The sequence below is a fragment of the Heloderma suspectum genome, chromosome 4 (genome assembly GCF_057233095.1).
Source record: "Heloderma suspectum isolate Gila_16-S chromosome 4, 16-S_ref, whole genome shotgun sequence".
NCBI classification, from domain to species: Eukaryota; Metazoa; Chordata; class Lepidosauria; order Squamata; family Helodermatidae; genus Heloderma; species Heloderma suspectum.
In genome coordinates, this window is record NC_139461.1 from 4718342 (window position 1) to 4738877 (window position 20536).

Consider the following 20536-nt stretch of genomic DNA (forward strand, 5'->3'; position numbering starts at 1 on the left):
GCGAGCGACCACAGTGAGTGAACAGGGGGAGCAAACAGGAGTTGGCCAGGGGAGGTTGGCAGGGGAGGTCAAGGGGGAGGCTCCTAACATTTTTTTCCCTTCTTTTTTAACAAACATTTTTTCCCATTTATTTGTCTTGTAACACACACTTCCACGCCAGTGGGACTCTGCTTTTAACATCTACTGAGTAGAGGAGCAGGCACGGGCTAGTCCAGAACAATCAGAAAGCTAGACACAAAAAGGGAAAAGAGGCTATGGAAGAACAAGACTCTCCAGTGGTGGTGACCTGCAAGGTGTGTGCCATGTTTGTTTTCTTGCCTGAGATCAACATGGCCTACACCTGCAACAAGTGCAAGTTGATCACGCCGCTGGAAGAAAAAGTAAGTGGACTGGAGCAGCGACTGTCGACCCCCCGGGGAATAAGAGAACACGAAGAGTTCTTGGACAGAAGGGGGGAACTACAGCAGCAAAGGGAAGACCAGAAGCTTGAAGAGCAACGGCAAGATGAGGCAGAAGTGGGAAATGCTGAGGTGAGGAAAAATGGAGTAGAGGATACTCCTTGGAAAAGGGTGGCAGTTAGGAGAAGAAGAACTAGACACCACTCTGCACCTGTGGAAGCAATGGAGCTGTGGAACCGATTCCAGGTACTTGCGGATGAGACTGGAGGACAGCCTGCAAAGGAAGAATCACAGGGGACCCCTCATGAGAGCGAGCAAGAGGCTGAAGGTCAGTCAAGCAGAGGCAATGAAACAACAAGAAGAGAAGAGTAGTAGTAGTGGGAGACTCCTTGCTGCGTGGGATCGAGACCCAAGTATGTCGCAAAGACCCGTGGACTCGCCAGGTGTGTTGTCTCCCGGGAGGATGAATTAGAGACGTGACTGAAAGGTTGCCTGCACTCGTAAAGCCCACTGACAGGTATCCCTTTCTTCTCATCCATGTGGGAACAAATGATACTGCCAAGTGGAGCTACGAAGAAATCACGTCAGACTTTGAAGCTTTGGGAAGGAAACTCAAGAACTTTGGGGGAGTTTTCTCATCCATCCTTCCAGTACTTAGAAGAGGGATAGAAAGGGAACAAAAAATACTCCGGGTGAATGACTGGCTACAAAGGTGGTGCCGATGAGAGAGATTTGGATTCTGGGACCACGGGCTATACTTCCTGGAAGATGGGCTGTTGGCAAGGGACGGGTTGCACCTCACAAAGGATGGGAAGAATGTGTTTGGCCACAGGATGAAGAACTTCCTCAGGAGGGCTTTAAACTGAATCCTACGGGGAAGGGAGATGTAATGTTGGGGGTAACAATGGACGTAGGCGCATGCACTGCAATGGAGAGAACAGCTCTGATAGCGCCCAATAATAGTCTTCAGACACATGTAGGAAGAAAGCCAGACTATGAAGCACATGGTCTTCGATGTCAATATACTAATGCCCAGAGTATGGGAAACAAACAGAACCAACTTGAACTCTTAATACAAGAGGGATATTATGACCTGATAGGTATAACTGAGACTTGGTGGGATGACTCTCATGACTGGAATACAGCAGTTGAAGGATATAACTTGTTCAAAAAGAACAGGAGGAACAGAAAGGGAGGTGGGGTTGCACTGTATGTGAAAAATACATCTCTCTGCACAGAAATACAGGAGGATGAGCTTGGTAGCCCCATCGAGAGCATCTGGATCAAAATAAATGGAGCAAAGAATAAAAGGAACCTGGTGGTCAGAGTCTACCACCGGCCACCCAATCAAGTAGAAGACGAGAATGAATCTTTTGAAAAGCAAATAGCCAATGTTTCAAGGAAGCATGATGTAGTAGTAATGGGGGACTTCAATTTCCCTGATATTTGTTGGGAGATAAATTCTGCAAAACATGGCCCCTCCAGGAAATTCCTGACTTGTGTGGCGGATAACTTCCTCCTACAGAAAGTAGAGGAAGGAACTAGAGGATCGGCTATCCTTGACTTGATCCTAACCAACAGAGATGACTTAGTGGATAAAGTAGCAGTTACAGGAACTCTGGGGGAAAGCGACCATGTTGCACTTGAGTTCTTGGTTCTAAGGGAAGCAAAAGCTGAATGTAGACAAACGCATACCCTGGATTTTAGGAAAGCTGATTTTCATAAACTCAGAACAATGATCAGTAAGGTCCCATGGCAAGCGACTCTAAGGAGAAAAGGAGTCCAAGATGGGTGGGAGTTTTTAAAAAGGGAAATTCTCAAGGCACAATTACAAACAATTACAATGAGAAGAAAAGGTGGAAGACAACAGAAGAAGCCAATGTGGCTTCACAAAAAGCTTAGGGATGACCTGAAAACAAAAAAGGACACATATAGGAAGTGGAAAGAAGGCCAAGCAACAAAGGAAGAGTACAGGCAGGTAGCACAGAATTGCAGGGATGGCGTCAGGAAGGCTAAAGCTGAGAACGAGCTGAGGTTAGCAAGGGATGCTAAAAGCAACAAAAAGGCTATCTTCAGCTATGTGCGTAGTAAAAGGCAGAGGAAAGAAATGGTGGTTCAGCTATTAAATAAGGATGGCAAAATGATAACAGATGACAAAGAAAAGGCAGAGGTGCTCAATTCCTACTTTGGCTCAGTCTTCTCCCAAAAGAAGGTCTATGGCCTCCCTGGCAAAGGCAAGGTACAGGCTGAAGGGGCAGGATTGCAGCTCGAGATCGATAGGCATATGGTCAAGGAACACCTAATTACTTTGAATTAGTTCAAATCTCCAGGGCCAGATGAACTGCACCCTAGAGTAAAAAGGGAACTGGCAGAAGAACTCTCAGAACCGCTGTCTATTCTCTTTGAGAAATCACGGAGGACGGGGGAAGTGCCAGATGACTGGAGGAGGGCTAATGTTGTCCCTATCTTCAAAAAGGGTAAAAAGGAGGAACCTGGGAACTACAGACCAGTCAGTCTGACATCAATCCCTGGGAAATCTCTGGAGCAGATCATAAAGCAATCCATCTGTAAGCACCTTGCCAACAATGCCGTGATTACTCGAAGTCAACATGGATTTGTCAAGAACAAATCCTGCCAGATGAATCTGATCTCATTTTTTGACCAAATAACCTCCCTTGTGGACCATGGGAATACTGTAGACATAATATACCTTGACTTCGTGTGGTGCAGAGTGGCAGGCAGCAGTATTGCAACTGAAACTCTCCCCATGACCTGAGTTTGATTCCAGCGGAAGCTGGATCCCAGGTAGCCGGCTCAGGTCGACTCAGCCTTCCATCCTTCCGAGGTCGGTAAAATGAGTACCCAGCTTGCTGGGGGAAAGGTAGTCATGACTGGGGAAGGCAATAGCAAACCACCCCGCTATAGTCTGCCATGAAAACGCCTGCGCAAGCGGCATCCCTCTAGGGGTCAGTAATGACCCGGTGCTTGCACAGGAGGAACCTTTCCTTTCAGCAAAGGTTTCAACAAAGTGCCCCATGATCTCCTCATGAGCAAACTAGCTCAAAGTGAACTAGATGAAACAACGATCCGGTGGATCCACAGTTGGCTACAGAATCGGACTCAAGGAGTGCTTATCAATGGGACCTTCTCAAACTGGGGAGAGGTAACAAGCGGGGTACCACAGGGCTCAGTCCTGGGCCCAGTGCTCTTCAACATTTGTATTAATGACTTGGAGGAGGAGGTGCAGGGAATGCTGATCACATTTGCAGATGACACAGAATTGGCAGGATAGCTAATACTCTGGAAGCCAGAAACAAAATTCAAAGTGATCTTGATAGACTGGAGTGCTGGGCAGAAAACAACAGAATGACTTTTAATAGGGATAAATGCCAAGTTCTGCACCTAGGAAAAAGAAACCAAATGCACAGTCACAACATGGGGGATATGTGACTCAACATCACTACAAGCGAGAAGATCTTGGAATAGTTGTAGATCACAAGCTGAATATGAGCCAACAATGTGATGTGGCTGCAAGAAAGGCAAATGCTATTTTGGGCTGCATTCATAGAAGCATAGCTTCCAAATCCCTGGAAGTACTAGTTCCCCTCTACTCAGCACTGGTTAGGCCTCATCTGGAGCACTGTGTCCAGTTCTGGGCACCACACTTTAAGAAGGATGCAGACAAACTGGAGAGGGTTCAGAGGAGGGCAACAAAGATGATCAGGGGACTGGAAACAAAGCACTATGAGGAGAGATGGAAAGAACTGGGCATGTTTAGCCTTGAGAAGAGAAGACTGAGGGGAGATATGATAGCACTCTTCAAGGACTTGAAAGGTTGTCACAGCGAGGAAAGCCAGGATCTCTTCTCAATCATGCTAGAGTGCAGGACACGGAATAATGGGCTCAAGTGACAGGAAGCCAGATTCCGGCTGAACATCAGGAAAAGGTTCCTGACTGTTGGAGCAATACGACAATGGAACCGATTCCCTAGGGAGGTGGTGGGCTCTCCCACACTGGAGGCATTCAAGATGAGGCTGGACAGCCCTCTGTCAGGGATGCTCTGACTTGGGATTCCTGCACTGAGCAGGGGGTTGGACTTGATGGCCTTGCAGGCCCCTTCCAACCCTACTATTCTATAATTCTAGGCCTAACAGTGCTGAGTAAAGGAGAACTAGTACTTCATGTGTTTTGGAATCTATACTTCTATTAATGCAGCCCAAAATAGCATTTGCCTTGTTTGCAGCCACGTCACATTGTTGGCTCATAGTAGTAGTGGAAATGGGTACTCTGCATCAAACTCTAAACCATGCCCCTTTTTTGAAAGTGACAGGTATCCCACCCCCTTTAGAGACCAGATGTCCCACCCTAGCTGGAAGTCTCACCTTTGGAAGTCTTGACCCAGAAGAAGTGATCAGCTGGCCAAGTCAGGTGACTGTCAGGGTCACTTGATGGAGGTCATGTAACCCCTCTATGAACTCATCTTGCCACTGTAGACCAATAGGAAGCAGTTTTAGGCCCAGAGACATCCTACCCCATCAGCCAGTCAGAAGAGGTGCGGCCAGATTCGATCAATGTAGCCATTTAGCTTGTGCAGACATGTTTCTTGCGTAGAGAACATGGAGACGCCAGGCACCCTTGAATATTGAACCCCAGAAAGGCTGTAAGCCGAGTCATGCCTACATACTGTTAAAAAGAACTAGAAAGGGAGAGCCGGCTATAGCTCCTGCGAATGTAAGAAGAAAAGATGCCGCTGTGGCAGAAAACATACCTGTAGACATTTTTACAGAGTTCCTGGAAAATTTGAGGAGGCTGTTAAAACAATGTAGACCATCCGCAGTAAGTAGTTTAATAAAACTTTAAGAAAGGAAGGAACTTTACATCTATATGGATGTGTTACCATAAAAGTTATAATTGCAGTTTTCACAGAACCACTAGGGGTCAAGCCTTCTGGAGACAGAAAATGAGGTTTCCCAGTCAAAAAAGCATTTTATATCAAGCTGCCTAGCAGCAACTTTTTTGTTTTTATTTTCTGCAGAGCGCTTGTTTTTCATATTTAAAACATATTACAAGCTTCACCCCTAGCCACACTTAAAACCTAGGTAGACTTTTCCAAAAAAAGTACACTCACCCCTGTAAGGTAACTTTGAGATGTAGAAGACCAAGCAAGGGGGTCCACAGAAGCCTGGGAAGTCAGAACCACAAGGTTTCTCCCCTATAGTTAGCTTTGCTTGCAGCGCCCTTCTTTCTTCCTGCAGAACACTTGTTTTTATGTTTAAAACTTACTACAAGCTTACCTGCAATCTGCCTCATCAGCCTGGACACATTTAAAAAGCTGTTAGGGTTTCCCCAAAAACTATGCTCACCCCCGTAAATTAACTTTGTGTCATTAATCCCCACATTGAGATGTAGAAGACAGAGACAGATAAGCAAGGGAGTCCACAGAATATCAGGATCCAACCAATACATTCCCCTTTGTTGTTAGAGAGTTTTATGTTAGCCATACGCCCTAGACACATTTAAAATGCTGCTAGGGATTCCCAAAATGTATGCTCACCCCTGTGAAGTGACTTTGTATCATTAATCCCCATTTTGAGATGTAGAAGCCACCCCACAGATCATCAGGGTTATATTATTCAAAATGTAGCAGACTTTTATTTTCCCATTGCAAAAAGCAAGCATTTTATAAAAAGCAGAAAAACATAAGTTGCAGCATTTCAGATCTGAAGCAAAAGGATCCTTTAACAACAACTCTGTAAGGAAGACAAAATTAAGCATTTTGTAAAATCCATAAAAATAAAAGTTTGTTTTATTTTGTAAAAGCATTTTGTAAAATCCATAAAAACAAAAGTTTGTCTGTTGTCAGACGGGGGTGTATCAAGGGTAGCGGCCGCGTGCCAGGAACAGCTGTGCCGTAAAAGCTTGACTAGAGGCCCCAGAGACCTCGAGCACAACCGGTTTCGAGGCAAAGGGCCAGGGGAGCCGCGGCGTCTCCCTCCGCGGAGGCGGCGGCCTTGCTTCGGCGGCGGGCCGTGCAGGCTGTCCTCGGCACTGCCCCCCGCGGAGGAGCCGCCCACGCTCCGGCCCCCGCGCGCCGGGCTGCCTCGGGAGCCCCCGGTCCGCAGTCCTCGTCGCCCCCCCGCGCGGCGGGCAGGGGCCAGGCAAGCGGGGCCCCGCCCTCGCGATGCCGCCTCCTGGCCCGAGCGGCGAGGCGCGCGGCGGCGGGCGCGGCGATGGCGAGCAGGCGTACCGGGCGCCCGCCTCGGCGAGAGCGGAGGCCTCGCCCGGGAAACGACCCGGCGCGTCTCCTCGTGCGGGGAATCTTAGACTGAAGCCACGGCGGACCGTGCGCCCGTGTTGCTGCGCATTCTCAGGACACCTGAAACACGCACGTTGCACCAGAGCAGATCCGCCGGGATACCCAGAGCAGCTGCAGCCCCCCGGCGCGCGGTGTTTCTCCCTGGGCTCTCCGGACTGGCTCTGCCCCGCCCGCTAGTTCTTGGCTGAAATCCTGAGGTTTCAGCAGTGCTGCTGGCGGGCTGAAGCCTAACCTTGTGTGCAGCCGTACTTCACGTGGTAATACGTGGCATTCCTCCCGTTTAGGGCCCAGCCTCTCTAATGGAAAGAAGGCAGCCGCACCTTTGTCGCGGAGCCCCCTTGTGCTGCTGGTGGGTGCCGGAGGAACCGAATTCAACTGGGAGAGAGTCCCCGCTCCCTCCGGAGAACTGGAGGAGGAGCTGTCCACGGTGATGAACAGCTGATGAGACGCGCAGCCGGGGCTGCCTCGGAGAAGGGCCCTTCTGATCAAACAAGTGCCTGTCCAAATCGAGCAGAGAGGCCCGTTTCTCTGGCTGGCTATTTTCTGGTTCAGAGGGGCAACGAAGATGATCAGGGGACTGGAAACAAAGCCCTACGAAGAGAGATGGAAAGAACTGGGCATGGTGAGCCTTGAGAAGAGAAGACTGAGGGGAGAGAGGATAGCGCTCTTCAAGGACTTGAAAGGTTGTCACAGAGAGGAAGGCCAGGATCTCTTCTGGATCATCCCAGAGTGCAGGACACGGAATCATGGCCTCAAGTGACAGGAAGCCAGATTCCGGCTGAACATCAGGAAAAGCTTCCTGACTGTCAGAGCAATACGACAATGGAACCAATGACCTGGGGAGGTGGCGGGCTCTCCCACACTGGAGGCCTTCAAGTCGAGGCTGGACAGCCACCTCTCAGGGATGCTCTGACTTGGATTCCTGCATTAAGCAGGGGGTTGGACTCGATGGCCTTGTAGGCCCCTTCCAACCCTATGATTCTGTGATTCTATGATGTTTGTTTGGCTGTGGCAGAGCCATTTAGGTGAGGTAAGCCTGGCCTGAGTAGGAGTGGTGCTGGCAATGGAAGGAAGGAAGGATATTCTTGTGCCAAATCCCTCTGCATAATGTTTTGTTCCAGGAATACATCCAAACAGGCTTTCAGAGCTTGGTTCAAGAATCCCTGAAGATGCAGGTTGAGCCAATGCTGATGTCTGCCTAGAGGAATGCAAAGTTCAGTCCAGGTAAGGAGTCTCTTGTGAGCTGTGCTGCTGGTGCCCTCCACAGAAAAGGCAGCAAGTGGCTGAGGTCTGGTGTGCAAGTGATTTGAGGGACTTGGTTGTGTTTCCCCAATAGTTGTGGGGCAGGCACTTTCCGTGATTCCTGCTGCAAAGACACAGAACACAGCCATGCTTCGACGGGAAGGGATTTGTGGGCAGTAGACAAGATATGCCTGGTATTTACCAGCCAAGGCCCTGCTTGACCCCTAAACACCAGATCATTGGGAGCTGTCTTCTTAATCACCCCCATGAGGCTTCACTCGCAAAGGCATAAAGAGAGAGGCTGTGGAAGACCCAGGACAATGGACAGGCATGCAGCAAATGCTGCACTCTGTGCTGGCCTGTGGGGCCTTGGGAGAAACGACACTGGCTGCTTTGTGTGCTTTTTCCAGAATGAATGAACACCTGTGCCAAAGCAGACAAGCTTTGTAAGTGCTCCTGTGTAGATTACGTCCTTCCTGGCCCCGCACAGATGTAGGATAGTTGCCCCAGAGTGGGAAGAGACCCCACAAGCTTCTCAGCAGCATTCCTGGACATCCAGATGCGAGCAGCCTCTCTTCCCCATGTTGCAGCCATCCAGGTATAAATGACCTTCATGGGGGCAGGGCGGTTAAAGGGGAGTGCTAATGTTGTCCCTATCTAATGTTGTCCCTATCTTCAAAAAGGGTAAAAAGGAGGAACCTGGGAACTACAGACCAGTCAGTCTGACATCAATCCCTGGGAAAATTCTGCAGCAGATGATAAAGCAATCCATCTGGAAGCACCTTGACAACAATGCCGTGATTACTCCAAGCCAACATGGATTTGTCAAGAACAAGTCCTGCCAGACAAATCTGATCTCATTTTTGGATCAAGTAACCTCCCTTGTAGACCGTGGGAATGCTGTAGACATCATATACCTCGACTTCAGCAAAGCTTTCGACAAAGTGCCCCATGATATCCTGATGAGCAAACTAGCTCAAAGTGGGCTAGAAGAAACAACGATCCGGTGGATCCACAGTTGGCTACAGAATCGGACTCAAAGAGCGCTTATCAATGGGACCTTCTCAAACTGGGGAGAGGTAACGAGTGGGGTACCGCAGGGCTCAGTCCTGGGCCCAGTGCTCTTCAATATTTTTACTAATGACTTGGAGGAGGAGGTGCAGGGAATGCTGATCACATTTGCAGATGACACCAAATTGGGCGGGATAGCTCATACCCTGGAAGCCAGGAACAAAATTCAAAGTGATCTGGATAGACTGGAACGCTGTGCAGAAAACAACAGAATGACATTGAATAGGGATAAATGCCAAGTTCTGCACCTAGGAAAAAGAAACCAAATGCACAGTTACAAGATGGGGGATACGTGGCTTAACAACACTACAAGCGAGAAGGATCTTGGAATTGTTGTTGATCACAAGCTGAATATGAGCCAACAATGTGATGTGGCTGCAAAGAAGGGAAATGCTATTTGGGGCTGCATTAATAGAAGCATAGCTTCCAAATCCCGGGAAGTACTAGTTCCCCTCTACTCAGCACTGGTTAGGCCTCATCTGGAGTACTGTGTCCAGTTCTGGGCACCACACTTTAAGAAGGATGCAAACAAACGAGTGGGTTCCAACAAAGATGATCAGGGGACTGGACACAAAGCCCTATGAAGAGAGACTGAAAGAACTGGGCATGTTTAGCCTTGAGAAGAGAAGACTGAGGGGAGATAGGATAGCGCTCTTCAAGTACTTGAAAGGTTGTCCCAGAGAGGAAGGCCAGGTTCTCTTCTTGGTCATCCCAGAGTGCAGGACACGGAATAATGGGCTCAAGTGACAGGAAGCCAGATTCCAGCTGAACATCAGGAAAAACTTCCTGACTGTTAGAGCAATACGACAATGGGACCAATTCCCTAGGGATGTGGTGGGCTCTCCCACACTGGAGGCATTCAAGGCGAGGCTGGACAGCCATCCATCAGGGATGCTCTGACTTGGATTCCTGCACTGAGCAGGGGGTTGGACTCGATGGCCTTGTAGGCCCCTTCCAACCGTACTATTCTATGATTCTATGATTTGTGCATAAGGGGGAGGGATTTGTAAATTTGCACAAGTGCCAATTTGTGCACATTTAGGAAATTTGAAAAAATCTGCTTCCATCAATGAGCGGACAACAGAATGAAAGGCACCTGACCATCCATGAAACACAGCTAGAACAGATTTTTAAAAATCCATATATCCCTAACTACAGTCCAAGGCCACTATTAGCCATGCTACAGAACTGGGATACACATCTCCACCATGTTCCTTGCAAGGAACCATTTTATAGAAGTGAGGAAGTCATGCACCTTGCCCAAGACTTGGAATGTGTTCCCAGCTAAAATTCCAAATGAGAAACAATGGCTCAGTCTTAGCCACTTAACTGTCAAGATAACAGAAGGCCAGGATTCATCCTCCCTGACATTCCAAACCCACCTGCACATAACCAAAATAATATCAACCTTTTGTTGGAGTGACTCATGTTGGAAGGACCAAAACCACTTAGAAAGAGATGACAACTATAGTTAAGGGGTTATTCCATTGTTTAGGTAAGCACATGAATAATTATGGCTAATCTTTTTTGTAAAATCATGGGGCATACATAGGGTGATTTTTAAAATTTAAAAAGTTTCATTTGGTTCTTTGTAATTGGCTTACATCTTCAAGCCTGTGCTTTCATCATGGGGGTACCTTCCTGAGGGATGCTGGCCACTGTGGCAGACTTTGAGGAAAAATTCCATTGGCTGTGGTTGACCAGGGAGACCATTGCAAAGTGGTTCAGTAAAGAAACTCCAGTGTCTTAACAGCGCTCTGGGTACATTGTGCGCGCCCGCACACACTTACTGCTGTTCCCTCTTCATTCTGAAGCATGCTAACGCTGTGCCAAGCCCCTGATCTCATGCTTCTTCATTGGAGTAGGATTCTTGAGGGGGCTGTTGGAGATCTTTGACTTCTCCAGATGTCTTAAAACCAGAGGCATCATAGCAACGTGCTGCTTTCTGCTTAATTTTTTCAGGTGACCATGAAGCCTGTTGTTGAGCAGGTTGCCATTCCTGGTTATGCAGGTAAGGATGCAGGCATTCCTTTGATAGAGTAACCCACAGGAGATCTATCTAGCCCTGAAAGCCACCTCAGAGATGCCTCTGGGAAGCGTACAAATGGGGCAAAATGGTGAAGGGTGCCCCATGGTACTTAGGGCTCTGCTGCCTCTGAACATGGAGGTCCAGTCAATCTTGCTAAACCTTGCTAAGCTGAAGGAGCTCATATTGTGTTGTGTCATTCTAGCAAGTCTGAAAGTGGGACTGTGGGGAGGGAGGGAGAGGGAGAGAGAGCTGTGCAAGCTTGTAAACAGACATCCCTGTTTGACTGTGATGAGGAGCACGAACTATCACCAGGGAGGGAAACTTTGCAGGGTTTGGAGGCTGCTCTTAGGCTTCCAATGGTTGATCTGGGCTAAAAACAATTGTTCTGGGCCATGACATTTGTGGGCCTATTTGTAAGGTTGTAGTATAGAACTGTAGAACCCTTGCTCTCATGAGGTTTTTAAAAGGAGGTGGCTTGGAGGGTCGCTGAAGACAGTATCCCCAAGAGACTGTATGGTGGGACAAGCGGTGTAGGGAGGCTAGAATGTTAGCATTTGCCTCTTCCTAACCTGAGTGTGATCAGCCCATCTAAGAGAATGCAGCCCTATATGAATCCTCCAACAAAGGAACTCTGCCCACTCCAAATTGTGGTGCCCACAACTGGACACAACTCCAGATGAGGCCTAGTAGTAGTAGTGGTAAGAATGATGAGAAGTGAAACATGTATGTGGACCATGAACAGTGAAGAGTAGCCCGTGCACTGCCTGGGGAAGGGGGCAAGTCTAATGCAGCCCGTGTACTCCATTGCAGTAGGCAAGCTGGAGAGGGAGGGAACTGTGCCAGGGAGATGCAGAACTGAGGTGTCCTTTACTGGAAATAGCCAGTCAGCTGAACGCCTTATTCTCTTCCTGCAAACGACAGGCATTCTCCATGTCTGAGGGAATTTGGGGGAAGTGTTCAAACCTAAATGCGGCGGAGGAGGAGGCGGCGGCGGAGGAGGGGAAGATGGCTCGTCCTGCGGATGAGGCACTGAGGTCTCCTGGCCTTGCCACCCCATTTTGGGCTCCATGGTTGTGTAGCCACATCTCATGGCTGTGGAAGGATGCACACCCCCCCTTTTGAAGGAACATTCAGGACCGTGTATTGGTGACCTGAGCAGACTTTGTGGGAAGGATTTTGCTAATCTGTCCCGCCCCCCCGCCATTTCCTTTTAGAGCTGCCTGTGCTGAACGTTAACATCTTGTCCTGCAAATGCTGTGAAGCACATTTCCCTCCCCATGGCAGCTGGGTGGTCTTCTGTAGGCTGCGCTCTGCACATGAGGCCACATACCCTCTTAGCGAGTTCCTCCCTGTTTTATTTAGAACTTCTAATGTTTCTGGGGAGAATACCGCCAACGGTCCCTGCCAACCTGCCTAAAGCCTAGCCAGTGTGGAAGTCCGTGGCTCCATCTGTGACCGAGTGCCTGAGTTGGCTGCTCAGAACCAGGTGGCTGGCCTTTCTTAAAACACTCGAGTCCCAGGGCGGCTTAGTGCACTGAGGATGGCTGCCCTGGCGCTGTCCAAGTGCAAGAGCTGATGCCAAAGAGCCACCTCCCTTCAGCCTTTACATTGGATGACGTGAGGATCTCTTGATGAAGGGCATCTCAGCAGTGGAACTGGAAGCATTGCCTCAGTTCTCTGAGACTTTACCAGCAGACCAGTCTGTATGCCTGCCTCCTGTATGCGGCTGCACAAGCTCCATGCGCCTTTTGCTTCACCCAGGTTTGTGTTTGGGTTAAGCCCCACAGAACTGGACTGGACTCATGATACTGGGTGGCCCAGATGCAAGAGCGCTATGTATCATCATGTAGGTTTTCAGTAATCCATTTTTTGCTCCAATATCCGAAGGGCTTTTGTTCTTCATTGGCATCTGGCTTCTGAATAAACCTTGTTTCCTGGGATCCACATCCCTGCCTGCATCATTGGTTGTAACTTGATCCAAAGGATATTAATCAGTGCAAAGATATCGTTAATAAAGCAAGATTATCAACAGTGGACTTTTTAACAAGCCCTAAAAGAGCATTTAGCATAAATGGCGTCACAAAAAGGAACTTCTCAGGTTTGGGCCACTGCTTTTGTTGTTGCCCCCCCCCCCTTGTTCGCTTCAGCATGGATTGGGCCCTGTGAGTAGACACCTGTCCATTAGGCATACCACCTTCACTAGGGATGGGACAAGAAGCAATGAAAAGAAGGTAAGACATGTACATTTTCGCTTCAGTACTAGGAAGAGCTTCTTGTCTGGGAGCTATCTAACGAGGCCATGAAATCTTGTTTGTTTGATGCTTTCAGGAAAAGACCGGGCAAACACACCTTAGCAGATGCTTTAGGTGTTAGCACCTCTGCTTGAGAGCTGGTGATCTAGACTGCCTGCCCACCACACCCTGAAAAAGATCAGGCCTGGTCTCATGGAGCCAGCTTGCCTCTTGAATGCACACCTGTTTCATTTATGTAATTAATATGCTGCCTTTCTGCAAAGAAAGGTGCTCAAGGGGTCTTAGAAAGGCACTCAAGGAAACTGCAAGTGATTTATCAATGCACAATTCTAGGAGTAAGCTAACTGGCTTCTGCACTGGTGGCTACCACTGATTTACCACACATTTCTATTCAGGTAGGGTACAAAAGTCCGGGGATTAAACACAATCTCTTAGATTATCCACGCTGGCTCTTCCCTAGTCGAAAGTTACAAGCAGTGATGGGTGCACAACCCCCCCACCCCGTGGATTCTGTGCAATGAGTGAAGCAACTGTACGAGTGAATGGCTGGAGCCAGGCAGAGCACTGAAGCCCCCCACCCCCCCTGCATACACACACCCCCATCACAGGCACAAGTCTTCAGACGTACACGCAGAGCCATGGTGGCTCCCAAGGACTCCTGGATGCTGAGGCTGTCCAGGTTCTCCAGCACAGAGACGTCCTTCCTGTTTGGCAGTAGTCCCTTTTGAACTGGGCATGATGCCAGGGATCAAACCCGGGGAGTCGGCTGGCGAAGCGCTTGCTCTGCTGCTGAGCCCCTCCCATCGCTGCGTGCGCACAAATCGCGAGTGAAATGACAATCCATGTTTGCCTAAACTGTCCATTCTGTTGTCTTATTAAGCAATCCAGCTGTTTCTAGAGGCCGTGTCACCATTAACTGTGGCAAATGATGCTGACAATCCATGTTCCTGCAGGCACAGTCTTTTCTTGGAGCTTTTTCTCTTGGCTAGTACAGGGCTGTGCTACTCTCTCCGGCCTCTCTTACCCAGCAGAACACAATGCCGGCTTCCCTGGCTCCGGTACATCCGTCGTCCTCCATCGAAAGGGCGCGTGCGCTCTCTTTCTCTCAGGCAGAAGATGGGGCGGGGAAGTGCTCCGTGGCGGAGGCTCAGAACAGTTCCTAGATTTCCCTTGGATGTGGTTTGGCTGCCTGACACATCGTGGATTGATACGGTGAAAGCAGCTGCATTTATTGGAGCCTGGAGAAAACTCTTTTGGCCTGTGATGTCCAGCTCCCGCTCAGGCTACAAGGAGTCCAAAGCGAGGCTTCTGGCTTCCCAAAGGAAGCTGGACTTCCTTCCTGCCTCATTTTTGTTTGCAGGGAAACCCAGCGGACTTTTTCAAAGGCCTCTTGTCTGAGACCCAGAGCCACGCCTCTGAGATGCCACCTCGGAGACTGCAGGCGCTGTGCGTGGTTGCCGGGGGGGGGGCAGGGATAAGGGGCTGCTTCTACACCAGCATGGCGGGGCCTGAGCTGCTGCCCAGTCATCCAGGCCAGAGGGTTCTGCTGCAGGGTCAGGCTGGCTGTCAGGGAGGGAGGGAGGGAGAGCCTCAGACGCAGTGCAGGCAGCGGAGGGCACATGGGGGGGGGGCTTGGTCTGTGCAATGGGCTGGCAGGGAGGAGAGGTAGGACTGCACCAAGCAGGGCCCTTCCTGCCAAGACTGGGGCTGCTTGGCTCCGGTTCCCAGCCTCCCAGGCCAGAAGGGGGCCCTGGGGCAGGGCAGTGAGCCTGGGCTCTGGGGAAGGGCTGCCCAAACAGCAGGGGAGTGGTTTAGTCAGGCCACCAGGAGAAGGGTGGGGCAAGGGGGCCCATGCCAGGAAGCACTCACGGCAGGGCCTTCTCTTTTACAGAGATGCTCCAGGAAGGCAGGCCTCATCCTGCCCTGCGAGCGCTCTGCTTCCAACACTGGCTTCCGGCTGGGCTCCCTGTGGCTCTTCTTGGGACCCAGGGGGTGACTGCTGAGGGTCCTGAGGGACTGGGTCAACACAGGCAGGAGGCGCTGACTGGGTGTCTGGCTCCAAGAGGGGTGCGTCTCCCACGGCTGCTGCCTCAGCATCCTCTGGAGAGGGGGCAGGCACCTCCTGGCCCCAGCATGTCCTGGGGCTTGCAGAGGGGCTCTTTTCCTCCCGGGTTCCATCTGGTTTAGCTTCCAGGAGCTGGCAGGACCTGGGGGGAGGACATGTTGGAGAGGTTGGACTGTGGTGAGGGCTGAATCCTGCCTCCCTGCAGCTGTTGCTGGCATGTGGCAGAGAGCCCAGCTCGTAGGGCAGGATGATGGCTGTAAATGTCAGACGATGGGAGGGTCCAGCTGCCTCCGTGATGTCACTCAAGCGCCTCCTTTCCTCCTCTCCTCCGTCACCAGGGTCCAGTGTTGGACTATCCACTGTGCTATTACCTGGATTAGCCTTGTGATTTTGGCCGCCAATGGTAGACCTACATTCAGGGCAGCGGCTCTCCTCCATGGGCTGCCCACACTGCCCGATGGTGTACAAGTGGCCCCTGGGGCATGTGTACCAACATCCCTTTCCAAAGCACATGGCCTCCATGATCGAGACTCTCTCTGCCTGGGAAAGCCGCGTGCCTGAGGCTGGCAGGAGCTGGTCGATGGTCTCCAGCGTGGGCTGAAGGAGTTCATCCTGGACTGCTGTGAACGGCGCCTTCTGGCTGAGTACCCTCAAGGCCTTCTCGACAGCAGCCGAGGACGGCGCTTGATTCTTCTCATAGCTGCTCAAACGCTCAAAGATGTTGGCCAAGTAAGAGATTCTCCTGATCTCGTTCCTGCATTCTCTGAGTTGCTGTGCCATGAAGGTGTCTCCTCTTTTCCTCCTGCATACCCAGAACTCCACAGCCTCAGCTGCCTTCCTCAGATGCCCTTTCCTCTCTACTCTGCACTTCTCTGCTTGATTTTTCAGCTTCTGAATGCAAACAAGGAAATTCACGGTGTTTTCTCAGTTCCCGAGGCTCTGAAGGGAGTCGGTTGCCTCGATCTTTTTCATCAAGGCTGCCTGTTCAAAATAGTGACTGGCATGAGGCATTTTGATCAGTTTGCCGAGCAGCTCTACCTGGCCAGCCTGGAGCTCTTCTTTGCTGCCCTGGATCTTCCGCTTGATCTCCTCAATCTTTTGCTGCGTCGCTTTGATGATGTTGTTGTAACATGGGTTGCTCTGGATGGGTGTCGAGCACTTGGGACACGCCTTCTGCTGGACATGCTGTGCTTGAGCGTGGCCTGGTCCTCCGTCCATCCACTGATCCAGGCCCCCCGCCTCAAAGATGTGCCCACAGTCTTCCAAGATGACAAAGCGAGAGTCTGGCTCATCTTTGCTCCCAAAGAAGATCTCTGCCAGCGCATCCTGGTGACACACCCTGCACTTTGGGGGACACGGCTCCCCACAAAGGCCCACGCATGGGTGCTTGCACTTGAGGGTCTTCTGACAGGGCTCATCACACCGGGGCCAGTTGCAGATCTCCAAGCACGTCTGTGTGCACCGGTGGTGCTTGCATTTCCAGGTGCAGGGCTGTTTGCAGGGGAAGCAGACCTCCCCACACATCTTGCTGCAGCGGCTGTGGTGGCACCGGCTGGGGCATCTCTTCTGGCATGGAGGGCAGTTCTTGGAACAGGACCCCTGGCACACATGGGAGCAGAGAAGGACCCTGGAGCACTTCTGCCGGCAGGCCGTATGGATCCGACCCTGGACACATTCGTGACAGCTCCCCTTGCAACTGTGTCCACATGCCAAGCTCTGCTGACACGCCTCATAGCATGGCAAGGCCATCTTCTGCTTGAAGCATTCTGCCTGGGTCGTATGGGAGCACAGCAGAGTGACGTGCACCATCTCCTTGCAGAGGGCAGCTCTGCAGTCCTTCCCACACTGCAGCTTGCACAGGTGGCCGCATGCCAAAAGCTTCTGGCATGGCTCTTCGCAAATCCAGCTCTCAGCAGCCACGTGGCATGGCAGTGTTTGGCTGTGCCCACATTTTGGGATGACTTTCTAAACTTGAGCCTCACAGGGCCCACAGGGGTCTTTGCACTTCCTGGCGCACTTGTGGTTGAGCTCACACAGGGTCTTGCTGCAGGGGAACTTGCAAATGTTCAGGAGGTGTTGCAGGTCGCATGGGTGGCAGCAGCGTGTACAGGGGTGGCCACATTCCAGCCGAGTCTGGCACTTGAGTGTGCACCCCCCGTCTGGGAGTTGGTTGAAGTCCACACTGTCCTTCACTGTAGTCTTTGTTTCTGGGTGGTTTTGGCACATCACGATCAGCTCTTCCCCATGAAGACTCTTAGTGCTTAGCAAGCCTACAATCTCTTTCCACAGTTTGCTGCTGGCAGAGAGACTTTCTAGGTTCCCAATGCAGTAGAAGCCCTTCTTAGCCCGTGAGAGAGCCACACAGAGCCTGTTCTTGTCCTTGAGGAAGCCAGTCCTCCCTTCGCGGTTGCTTCGTACCAGCGAGAGGAGGACAATGTCGTTCTCCTCTCCTTGGAAGTAATCCACAGCCTGGGCCGCCACTTTCCCCATCCCCTCTTGCTGCAAGAGGGCTCGGATTCTCATCACTTCGCCATGGTAGGGGGTAAGGACGGTGATCTGGCTCTGGCAGTACCCTTGCTTCAGGAGATAACTGGTGAGTGAAACCAGGAAGGCAGCTTCGTGCCTGTTGCTGTAGCTCTCAGAGTCGGTGTTGCGGCTCTCTTCCTCTCTGTGTTGTATGAAGAACACGCTCCTTTCTATGCCCTTTTCAGAAAAAAGACATGGCCAGTTAAAATAGGACACATCCAACATGAACATTCCCCTTCATGGATCACTGCCTTGTTGTGGCGAAGGGGCTTGCGTAACTCAGTGAAGCCATAAGCTATGCCGTGCAGGGCCACCCAAGACGGACAGGTCATGGCAGAGAGTTCTGACAAAATGTGGTCCACTGGAGAAGGAAATGGCAACCCACTCCAGTATTCTTGCCAAGAAAACCCCATGGAACGTATCACAAGGCTAAAAGAGATGACGCCGGAAGATGAGCCCCTCAGGTCGGAAGGTGTCCAATATGCTACTGGGGAAGAGCAGAGGGTATTTCCAAGTAGCGCCAGAAAGAGTGAAGCGGCTGGGCCAAAGCCGAAAGGACACTCAGCTGTGGATGTGTCTGGTGGTGAAAAGAAAATCCGATGCTGTAAAGAACAATATTGTTTAGGAACCTGGAATGTCAGATCAATGAATCAAGGTAAGCTGGAGGTGGTCAAACATGAGTTGGCAAGATTGAACATCGACATCTTGGGAATCAGTGAACTAAAATGGACAGGCATGGGCGAATTTAATTCAGGTGACCATCATATCTACTATTGTGGCCAAGAATCCCTTAGAAGAAATGGAGTAGCGCTCATAGTCAACAAAAGGGTGGGAAAAGCAGTACTGGGGTACAATCTTAAAAATGATAGAATGATCTCAGTACGAATCCAAGGCAAACCATTCAACATCACAGTAATTCAAGTCTATGCCCCAACCACTGAGGCCGAAGAAGCTGAGGTTGATCGGTTCTATGAAGACCTGCAACACCTTCTAGAACTAACACCAAAAAAAGATGTCCTCTTCATCATAGGGGATTGGAATGCTAAAGTAGGAAGTCAAGAAATCACCGGGATAACAGGCAGGCATGGCCTTGGTGTACAAAATGAAGCAGGACAAAAGCTAATAGAGTTTTGCCAAGAGAACATGCTGATCATAGCAAACACTCTTTTCCAACAGCACAAGAGGCGACTCTACACATGGACGTCACCAGATGGTCAATATCGAAATCAGATTGATTATGTCCTTTGCAGCCAAAGATGGAGAAGCTCCATACAGTCAGTAAAAACAAGACCTAGAGCTGACTGTGGCTCAGATCATGAGCTGCTTCTTGCAAAATTTCGGCTTAAATTGAAGAACGTCGGGAAAACCACTAAACCGTTCAGGTATGACCTAAATCATATCCCTTATGAATATACAGTGGAGGTGAGGAATAGATTTCAGGGATTAGACCTGATAGACAGAGTGCCTGAGGAACTATGGACGGAGGTCCGTAACATTGTTCAGGAGGCAGCAACGAAATCTGTCCCAAAGAAAAAGAAATGCAAGAAAGCCAAGTGGCTGTCTGATGAGGCTTTACAAGTAGCTCACGAAAGAAGGGAAGCGAAAAGCAAGGGAGAAAGGGGAAGATATACCCAACTGAATGCAGAGTTTCAGAGAATAGCAAGGAGAGACAAGAAGTCCTTCTTAAATGAACAATGCAAAGAAATCGAGGAAAACAACAGAATGGGAAAGACTAGAGATCTCTTCAAGAAAATCGGAGATCTCAAGGGAACGTTTTGTGCAAAGATGGGCATGATAAAGGACAAAGAAGGCAGGGACCTAACAGAAGCAGATGAGATTAAGAAGAGGTGGCAAGAATACACAGAAGAACTATACAGGAAAGATCTGAATGTCCCTGATAGCCATGAGAGTGCGGTCACTGAACTTGAGCCGGACATCCTCGAGAGTGAAGTCAAGTGGGCCTTAGGAAGCATTAGTAACAACAAAGCTAGCGGAGATGACAGTATTCCAGCCGAGCTATTTAAAATCCTAAAAGATGATGCTGTTAAAGTGCTGCATTCAATATGCCAACAAATCTGGAACACTCAACAGTGGCCACAAGACTGGAAAAGGTCAGTTTACATTCCAATTCCAAAGAAGGGCAACGCCAAAGAGTGTTCAAACTACCGCACCATTGCGCTCATTTCACATGCCAGCAAGGTGATGCTCAAAATCCTACAAGCTAGGCTTCAGCAGTATGCGAACCGAGAACTACCGGAAGTACAAGCTGGGTTTCGAAGAGGCAGAGGAACTAGAGATCAAATCGCCAACATTCGGTGCATCATGGAGAAAGCAAGAGAATTCCAGAAAAACGTCTATTTCTGCTTCATTGACTACGCTAAAGCCTTTGATTGTGTGGATCACAACAAACTGTGGCAAATTCTTAAAGTGATGGGAGTACCAGACCACTTTACCTGTCTCCTGAGATACCTGTATGAGGGTCAAGAAGCAACAGTAAGAACCAGAGATGGAACAACCGATTGGTTCAAAATTGGGAAAGGAGTACGACAAGGCTGCATATTGTCACCCTGCTTATTTAACTTATATGCAGAGTACATCATGAGAAATGCCGGGTTGGATGAATCAGAGGTCGGAATT

General features: G+C 50.0%; 1 pseudogene; it reads right to left on the minus strand.

Moving 5' to 3' along the window:
• Window positions 1-6272: 6272 nt before the first annotated feature.
• LOC146346445 (NFX1-type zinc finger-containing protein 1-like) overlaps window positions 6273-20536 on the minus strand; it is a 39835-nt pseudogene continuing 25571 nt past the window's right edge.